We start from the raw sequence: 10,400 nt of genomic DNA on the forward strand, positions 1-10,400 counted from the left end.
ACCTCTTTCACATCCCTGGTTCAGACACTTAAAGGCACAGCACACACACCACATGCAGGAAACAGGTTCACACTCGTGACCTCCAGAGGAGCCGACCTCCGGGTTTGAGAAGTGAAGCCGACGCACGGAAAGAACCTGAACGTTACATGAAACCTTCAGTGAAGTCTGTGAGATGTGTTGGACCACCACCTCAGTTATGGAAAAGAACGATGAGAGATTTACTGATTATGATACTTTATAATGCAACACAGTACATCATGTGTACGTTGATTTGGAAAACAACAACATTTAGTCTCACAAATGTCTTAATAGAATAATTTGCATGAAGTTCTCAGAACAAAATATCTCCGATAAAGAAGCTCTGGTGCTTTCTCTCTTTAAGACCCATGCAGAGGAAGAGAAACTTAAATTAAAGAATACATCAATAACAATATTCATCAAACATTTAGAGCTCAGAGCATTTTACATTTCCCTGCAGATAAATATGAGTTCAGGTAAACAAAGAGCATCATGAGCAGTGAGAACCTCCATGACTCAACACACACAGGAAGGAGCGCCACCTACAGGAACTCAGACACCTACACAACAACAAGGAGAAGATGGACAAGTCCCGCCCACAAGGTTTGATTGACAGGTGAAGAAAAGTCTGCTCAGCGACGATGATGGAAACAAAATAAGTTTAAGACTTAAAACACAGACTTTAACCAGATGTCCCTGAACTCACTTCTGTCTATTTGAGTTTACTGAACTCAGCAGTGACTCCATAAGAATAAAACAACCCAAGTGCAGCATAGAGAGGCTGAGTGAATGTGGTCTGGACTCTGTGGAGGAGAGTCATGGTGTCAGAGACGCTGTAGAAGGACAGAATACCTGCTCTGTGATCCAGGTACACTCCTAATCTGGAGGATTGAGGATCAGAGACGCGAGTTTGGACTTTGTTGTGATAAAATGTAAAACTTTTATTGACACAACGTAACGCCCAAGATTTATTATTGAGTCCAAACACACATGCATTCCCTCTCGCTGTTCTGCTGATATTCTTGTATGAGACGGCTACATTAACTCCTCCTCCTCTCCACTCCACCTCCCAGTAACAACGTCCAGTCAGACTCTCTCTACTCAGAACCTGCCACCTTGTAGTGAACCTGTCTGAGTGACGAGAATAAGACTGATCTTCACTCATAAATGTTGCTTTTCTGTTCCCATCAGATAATAACAGCTCTGTGTTTACTGTGTTTGGATCCAGAGTGATGTCACATGAATACCTTAAGAATCCAGCTCTGGTCTCGGGCTCTGCTTGTGAAGGAGACAGTAAATCGTCCACTTCAGTCACTGCCAGTGAGACGTTTGTCCACTTGTCCCCCAGAACTTCCTGTAGTTTATCTCTGACTTCTGACACAGCCGCCGTCACGTCCTCAAAGTGTCTCAGAGGACGGATATCGATGCCGGACGAGTGTGTAGACTCAGCGTGGTGACAGTGAGGGGTAGTGGAGTAGAAACTGCTTGAGATCCTCTGTGTGTGACAGCAGCTTCAGCTCAGCCTCGTTCCTCTTCAGCTCAGTGATCTCCTGCTCCAGCTTCTCCTGAAGCTCTTGGACTCGACTCACTTCAGTTCTCTGCCGGGATCTGACCTGCTGCTTCACGTCAGAGCTTCTGTTCTCCATGAGCCGGATCAGCTCAGTGAAGATCTTCTCACTGTCCTCCACTGTTTTATCAGCAGAGAGGTTGAGGGCCTCCACCTCCTGATGGAGCAGCTTCAGGTCTTTCTCTTGGTCCTGGATTCTCTGCTGGATGTTGAGTCGACTCCCCTCCAGCTCTCTCTGCCTCTCGGTCCTTTCTGCTGCAGCTGAGACTGTGTCGTGGCCTTTATGTTCATCCATTAAGCAGAGGTAACAGATACACTGCTGATCAGTCCGGCAGAAGATCTTCATCACCTCGTCATGACGAGAGCAGATGTTCTCCTGGAGCTGGTTGGAGGGCTCCACCAGCTTGTGTTTCTTTAACGGAGGTGCATCATAATGAGGCTGGAGGTGTTTCTCACAGTAAGAAGCCGGACACACCAGACAGGACTTGAAGGCCTTCAGTCTCCTCCCAGTGCAGACATCACAGGCCACATCTTCAGCTCCAGCATAGCAGTGATCAGCAGGAGCAGCTTGGAGTCCAGTCTTCTTCAGCTGCTCCACTAGAACAGCCAACATGGTGTTCTTCAGCAGGACAGGCCTCCGTGTGAAGGTCTTCCTACATTGAGGGCAGCTGAGGAGTTTCTTCCCCTCCTCTTCCTCCCAGTGGGCTTTAATACAGTTCATGCAGTAGCTGTGTCCACAGGGAATAGTCACCGGATCCTTCAGGAGATCCAGACAGATGGAACAAGAGAAGGTTTCCCGATCCAGCTGAACTCCTTTCTGCTCCATTTCACCTCTCAGGAGCAACGACTGTCTGAGTTTCACTTCCTCAGAAGCGACTCTGCTTTGACTTCTGATGTGAACAACATGTGACGGTTCAGTGAACGGGGCGTGTGAGCTCTATTGGGAGGGAACCAGGAAGTGTGTGGACAGAGTGCAGCCGCCTGTGTTTGAGAGCAGGAGAAAGAGGGAGGGGCTTATCAAGCTGTACTTCATTCCTGGAGGAGGAGCTGAAAGAGGGAGTGAAGACAAAAAAAGGAAAATTAATAATCCAAAAACAAAGTTTTGCATCTGAAACATCCCAAAGGATAACAAATGTTTTTTTGAGTGACTGAGTAGCAGGTTAACGTTAATGAAGCAGATGATCACTTGGAGCACCACTTGATATCAGATGGAGAGCTGCCCACAGGGTGAACCACACGGATGACTGGTCCACCTTGAAGTTTATTATTCATTATAAATTAGGGCTGTGAAACGATTAAAAATTTTAATCGGATTAATCACAGGTTTTTGTGGATTAATCATGATTAATCACATATTACCGATATTCTCGGTATATTTTGTGAGAACATAGAGATTTATGACAAAAGATGGATATATACATTTATACATTCTTCTATACCAGGGGTTCCCAAACTTTGTTTTTGAAATTAACATTCACCATTAGACCGCCATTACATTTTTCTCTCACACCCCTAGACAGCAGCTCACACTGAAAAGACAAAGCACCACACTTTGGGAATCCCTGTTCTATACAATGGTGCTGCAACTCAGCAGTTATTTAGCAGTTTTCTTCCATATGGAACATTAATACATCTTCATCCTAAACAGAATGTTTAACCCTCCTGTTACCTTCGGGTCAATTTGACCCCATTCAATGTTTAATGTCGGTGTTCTTTGGGGTCAATTTGACCCCAGGCTGTTTTTCACTGTGTCAAACATATAAGAAATATCAACTTTTTTATTTATTTAAAGGGCTATTTAGGTAGTCAACAAACAAACATAAAGTACCTCACACTTAAACTTGGGAAGCAATATTAATTCTAATAATTTTCTGGAGGTTTTAATTGCTGGGGTCAAATTGACCCCGAGGGTAAAATATGTTAGTAAATGTAAAGGTAACAGGAGGGTTAAACAGAAAAATGTTCTCTTGTTTGTCAACCATTAACTCCACCATGACACAATCTAAAGGCCTCTAGTCTTCCTCTAGCAGCTGCTGAGGCGAACTGACTGTGTGGGTTTTCTTCATGAACTGGGCCGTGATGAAAGGGACGGCGGGGACACCGCTGCAAAGCTGAAACCTCACCGGCCCGGACAGGTGGACAGATTGACAAGTGACTTTTTTTGCTCGATGCGCGCACGGAGCTCTGTGGCGCCTGAGACGGAGATCGTCAAGTGTTAACGCAACGTCAAGAGACAGAAATGACATGCTGCTGAGATACGATCAACAACAGACGTTTAGTTTAATAAAAGAACAAAGACGTGCTATAGAGAACATGTCAGGGGGCGGGCCAATCTTTTTAATGTCATGCGATCTGCCAACACTACGCGATCGACTGGCAGGTCGCGATCGACGTGTTGAGACCCCTGATCTACAGGAAGTAAAAGTCGTCACAAGGTTTCCGTAGGTGAACCTGCGGAAGGATCATTACCGATGAACAGACCGTCTGCATGAGAGCGGACAGAGTTCAGATTGAAGTGGTGTATTGGAAGCTCATTTTGCAAGTGACTTTTTTTTCGTCCCGACGACCAACAACAGACGGATTGGAAGCTCATTCTGCGCATGCGTTAAAAAAATATAACTAGTTAAACCTGTAATTGAATTAACTGAGTTTACGCGTTATTTTTCACAGCACTATTATAAATATATGTGTGTGATCTTGATTGATTTTTGTTGAATCCCTAAAAACTGAACTATTTAATTTGGTGTTTTTTCCCCACAACAATTGAGCTCTGTAGCTGAACCTGGTGACTAGTCCATAAACCTGAGTTACAATAATTAAAATAGAGCCACCGGTTACACATCTGAAGTACTAGAACCACACAAATGGACCCGTGCGTGACCCTTTCAGTCACGTGGGTCGAGGTCACCCAGAGAGGTCAAACCCCATTAACACTGGACACAGAGAAACATCCCACGTCACTCACAGCCACGCCCCCTTCGTCACGGTCCAAATCCAAATCCACTATCGATCCTGTCCAACAGAAGTCCGTCACGTTTACAAGACTCACGGCGTTTCTCAATTCAAAGTACACCAAGTCCAGACTTGTGTTCTTTTGGAGTCTGGTCTTGGGAGTTCAGACTCCGGAGGACGGTCTTTCTGCGATTGGAACAGCAGCTTTCTTGATGACGTCACCACTTCAGCTGTTCTTGCTCATGAGTTTACTCCAATTATTCACTGTAAATTATTTTTTACAGTCAAATAAACAAAACATCCTAACATGACTCCGTGACTCAACAACAGTAGTATTTATAAAAAGTCAACTGTCAGTTGTTTATTTTCCCCTCCGCTATTGTTTCCGGTTGCTGGTGAAATGCATTCTGGGATATCGGCTGGCCAGAGTACGCACAAGTCTCCTCTGATGCATCCTCCGGAAAGTGGGAGGAATCAAGTCACATCCGGGCATTTTGACCGTGCTTTGCGAGAAGCGAACTTTGAATTGGAGCATGTACCCAGTGTGCGGGATTAACTGGTTTTTGAATTAACTGGTTTTGGTACGCGTGCATGAGGCAGATGTGCCATAGGAGTGGCCTCGAGTTGCCTCTCAGGACCCGTCTCGACTAAATAGGAAATGCACATTTCCATCGCTTAGCCTCTGTCACGTTCTTTTTATGTAACGCTAATGTTTTAAAGACTAAACACGGAGGACTTTGCTGTAAAATGTGATACCTGTTCGGGAGGCTGTAGTTGAGACGCCGAGGACACGGAGCGAGGACAAAGTAGGTGACTCTGCTGATGCCCGTTCAATATACTACTAACTTCAATAAATACTCGACAAAATGCTCTTGATGTCAGTCTGATATTTATGTTATACGTCGTTATCTGACGTCAAGTCGATGTGAGACCAGTTTACTCTTCATGCAGTGTGTCATGAAGCATGTAGCCCGTTGTTTACACCCAGCTCGCCCACCGCTGTCCGCTGGGAAACTGTGATCGACTCCGATTAAATTGTGATACAACAACAACACTGTGTGCTGTCTCACATCTCTTATGTTTTATATTCGAGACTACGGATCAACATATATCCTCGTAACTATACTCTACCCTGTGCAGCACTCACTGGTCCAGATTTAACATGACTGTTACCTGTTGTTTTGTTACGATAAGGACACACATTGAATAACTACACACAGGAGCGTGTCTTTAGACACATGACGGGGGAGCAGCTTGCTCCAGCCTTCATTTAGGATTTTGACGGCATTAACGAAACGTTTTCCATCTTCATGACGAACATATCACTTGTTGACTGGCGATAAAAAAATTTAAAAAATGCATAAAGATTAACGCCAAGAATCGAACCCGCGATCATCTGCGACCATAGGGCCTCCTAAGTGGCATCCCAACTACCATTGAGCTAGAGGAATATGGGTTGATTACAGTCAGTTTACGTTTTAGATTAATAGATAAATTACTTATAGTGATAATCAGTAACTGCGTTTCCTATTGTCGCATCAACTTTAATGCACAAAGCGGCTGTTGCCTATGCAATCCCGTATTTGAGTTAGGTGGGTCTATGATGTAAGAAGAAAAGGCAGTTGGTGTTAGAATATATTATATACATATTAATGTCTTCCAAAGTTACTATATTACTTACCTAATTTGCTCAGTCAGTTTTTGTTATTGTAAAGTACATTGTAATGTAAATCGGGTAAAATACCCTATAACTCAATGGTAGTTCACAAGCAATGAACAGAACAGCAGGTGCACAAGTCGGCTGTTCGATTCTTTGAGAAATCCGTGTTTTTATTATTTTTTTATTGTCCTTTTAGATATGTTATTATCACCAGTCAACAAGTGATATGTTCGTCATGAAGGTGGAAAACGTTTCGTTAATGCCGTCGAAATCCTAAATGAAGGCTGGAGCAAGCTGCTCCCCCGTCATGTGTCTCAAGACACGCTCCTGTGTGTAGTTATTCAATGCGTGTCCTTATCGTAACAAAACAACAGGTAACAGTCATGTTAAATCTGGACCAGTGAGTGCTGCACAGGGTAGAGTATAGTTACGAGGATATATGTTGATCCGTAGTCTGGAATATAAAACATAAGAGATGTGAGACAGCACACAGTGTTGTTGTTGTATCACAATTTAATCGGAGTCGATCACAGTTTCCCAGCGGACAGCGGTGGGCGAGCTGGGTGTAAACAACGGGCTACATGCTTCATTACACACTGTATGAAGAGTAAACTGGTCTCACATCGACTTGACGTCAGATAACGACGTATAACATAAATATCAGACTGACAACAAGAGCATTTTGTCAAGTATTTATTGAAGTTAGTAGTATATTGAACAGGCATCAGCAGAGTCACCTACTTTGTCCTCGCTCCGTGTCCTCGGCGTCTCAACTACAGCCTCCCAAACAGGTATCACATTTTACAGCAAAGTCCTCCGTGTTTAGTCTTTAAAACATGAGCGTTACATCAAAAGAACGTGACAGAGAGGCTAAGCGATGGAAATGTGCATTTCCTAGTTAGTCAGACGGGTCCTGAGAGGCAACTCGAGGCCACTCCTACGGCACATCTGCCTCATGCACGCGTACCAAAACCAGTTAATTCAAAAACCAGTTAATCCCGCACACCGGGCTGAGACTGATGACGTTTCACGAGTCACGAGAACACAAGTAGAGAAAAGTTCGCACAAGTCGGCATATTGAGAAACGCCGAGAGTTCAGGACATGTTCACCCGCGAAAGAAAGAAAGAAAGTAAAGAGGAACGTGCCCTGACGCACATGGCCACACGACCAGATCACGTGACTCACCGCGTCGCCCTTGTTCATGTTTTGGTTGTTCAAAGTTGGATTCATGTTTCTTTCGGCTCCCCCGCGTTGCGTTCACTCACTGGAAGCTGGGAAGATGCGTTCAAGGTCCAACAGCCGCCTCTTCTTCTTCTTCTTCTTCTTCTTCTTCTTAAATTTTTTGGCGGATGGCATCCAGTGAACGGTGCATTTCCGCCACCTACTGTAGTGGAGTGTGGAAACAGAGCCCTATCCCCTTACAAAACCAAACAAACAAAACCAAACCCAACAAAATACCCACAAAACAAAATCAATAAAACAAACAAAACAAAAGGGAGATTAAAAAATGTCAGTGCTTTAAATTCTATTGCTTAATCCTGTTTCTTTCAAATATTGTAATTCCTGTCCTGCCCCCAATTTTAATGCATCTGTTAGATTTAGTTCCTCCACTCCCAGCTTCCTCTTCAACATGTGTCGCTCAAGTGTGTATTTCTGACAATGACAAATGATATGTTCTACAGATTCTGGTACTTGACAGTGCTCACATCGTCCTGTTGGGTGTTTATTTACGAGATGCATTGTTTAGTTCAGCCTTGTGCCCGATCCTCAATCTGGTGACGATGTGTTCTTCTGCGGTGCTTCTTCTAGCTGGCCTCCCTTTGCCAACTTCCCTCTGCACAGCATACAGATGTCTTCCTGTTTCCCCTACATCCCAACTATGCTGCCATTCCTTCATAATGTTTCTTTTGATAATTGTTTTAACTTCTGCTTTGCTGTGTAAAATGTCCATCTTGTGCTGCCTTTCTAACGCTTGTGTTGCTAGTGTATCTGCTCTTTCGTTTCCTTGCACCCCCCTGTGTGCTGGTACCCACATAAATGCTCCGACAATACCCATATTTTTTAAACGGAACAGTGTTTCATATATTTCATTTATTAAATCCTGCCTGCTATGTGAAGTGAATGATTGTAATGAGGATAGTGTTGAACTAGAGCAGGGGTGTCAAACTCATTTTCACCGAGGGCCACATCGGCCTCATGGCTGCCCTTAAAGGGCCGGTTGTCACTAATACGATATAAAAAAATACGGTAAAAAAAAAAAAAAAAAAAAATTTCAAACTACTCCAGAACATATTGTTAAATAAATGTCTTTGCATTTGTTTCTTGTTTATTTAGGTGTACTTATATGAATGTATAACTATATATGCAAATGTATTTAATATTATAAAATAAATCTATTTAATTTCATTATATTTATTTTAACCCACATTACTTTATCAAAGATCAAACAAACATTATTACATTAACTTTGTTAAAAGCTTTGTCACAGTTGAGACAGGTGGTTCTCCACTGGTCTGGGCAGTGGTTCTCCACTGGTCTGGGGCTGTGGTTCTCCACTGGTCTGGGGATGTGGTTCTCCACTGGTCTGGGCAGTGGTTCTCCACTGGTCTGGGCAGTGGTTCTCCACTGGTCTGGGGCTGTGGTTCTCCACTGGTCTGGGGCTGTGGTTCTCCACTGGTCTGGGCAGTGGTTCTCCACTGGTCTGGGGCTGTGGTTCTCCACTGGTCTGGCTTTGGGACGCACTATCTCCCCTGATTGACAAGCTGAGACCTAAATCGAGGAACATTTTAACTTCTCAAATGTATTTAATGAAAAGATGGTGCAGTTTGAACCTGAGAGCTCAGAATATCACAGTATGCACAACAAACCTATTTAGTAATATTCCCTTTTACAGTCAATTATGAACCAACAAGTGAATCTTAAGGACACAAGGTAATACAACATACATTACTACTCAGTAACTTCAGACTTTAAAACATGTCTAAACAGTGCTTTCATGCATAAACATGAAATAAAAAAGTCTGGTTTTAAAAAGCCTCAAAAGATGTAATTCATGTCTCACTCACTGAACCTATGACACATAAAGCTGCTCGACAAGTCAGAGTCTTGAGGAGCAGCTTTTATACACAAACTATAAATAAATGAAACAAGGGTAATTAAAAAAGATTCACATATTCAACATTAACTTTTCTTCTGACTATATTATAAATACTGAACATGAAGCAGCACTCACTTCAACCTTAGAGACCACTGACAAAGACCTGATGGAGGAATTCATGATAGGGGAACTGGGGATGTTTGTTAATACAAAGTCAATGTGGTCACGCACACACGCACGTCTGGATGTCCGTCGGGCGCGTGAATGACAGGACGCGAAAAATTGCGCCTCATTCGGGCTGATTTTTTAAACTCGGGCGGTAAAAGGAGGTGAGACTGTTGAAATGCTCCGCGTGACGTCACTGACGTCATACAGTTGAATCAGAACCTACGGAGGATATCGATCGTCTGGAAGCGGCCGTCATCCAGATGCAGCTCCTGGAGAAGCTGCGTGCGGCTACGGATAATATAATATGTAATATTAATATTATTAACCCAGACTCGAGGGCTTGATGGTCCGACGTGTGGGACTTCCTCAACAGAACAAATAGTGTGTATTTCTTCCGTGGTGGACGGTGGTAACGAACTGTTATGCCACGATAAGCCACGCCCCCTCTCCGGCGCTTCTGGCGCGAGTGAAGAGAACGTGACAAATAGTCCGGCGACTGAACTCACGCGAGTACATTTAGTAAAGCAACGCAAGGGTTCGCCTCTGGCGTGAACGCAGCAGGAAGGAGAGTGAACAGACCGCACTCGGCTGCAAAAAAAAATTACCTTCAAAATAAAAGCACAATATTTTTGTTCGCCCTTTTTTAAGAAAAGGTATCATATTTATTTCATGCCGTCGCGGGCCATATAAAATGACGTGGCGGGCCACATTTGGCCCGCGGGCCATGAGTTTGACACATATGAACTAGAGTCTGAACAGACAATGACTTTTCCGACCCGAACCTCCTCTACCCACTGCAGTGCTGTTAAGATGGCCAACGTCTCCACTGTATACACTGACAGATGCTCTGAGGTTCTCTTTTTAACTTCATATCTTAAGGACGGTATGGTGACTGCAAACCCAGTTCTCCCTGTATCAGGGTCTTTTGATCCGTCTG

General features: G+C 43.8%; 1 pseudogene; it reads right to left on the bottom strand.

Moving 5' to 3' along the window:
* Positions 1-239: 239 nt before the first annotated feature.
* LOC130198208 (tripartite motif-containing protein 16-like) lies at positions 240-7,499 on the bottom strand (annotated as a pseudogene).
* Between the last annotated feature and the right edge of the window lie 2,901 nt (positions 7,500-10,400).

Source organism: Pseudoliparis swirei, chromosome 8, assembly GCF_029220125.1.
Source record: "Pseudoliparis swirei isolate HS2019 ecotype Mariana Trench chromosome 8, NWPU_hadal_v1, whole genome shotgun sequence".
Lineage (NCBI taxonomy): Eukaryota > Metazoa > Chordata > Actinopteri > Perciformes > Liparidae > Pseudoliparis > Pseudoliparis swirei.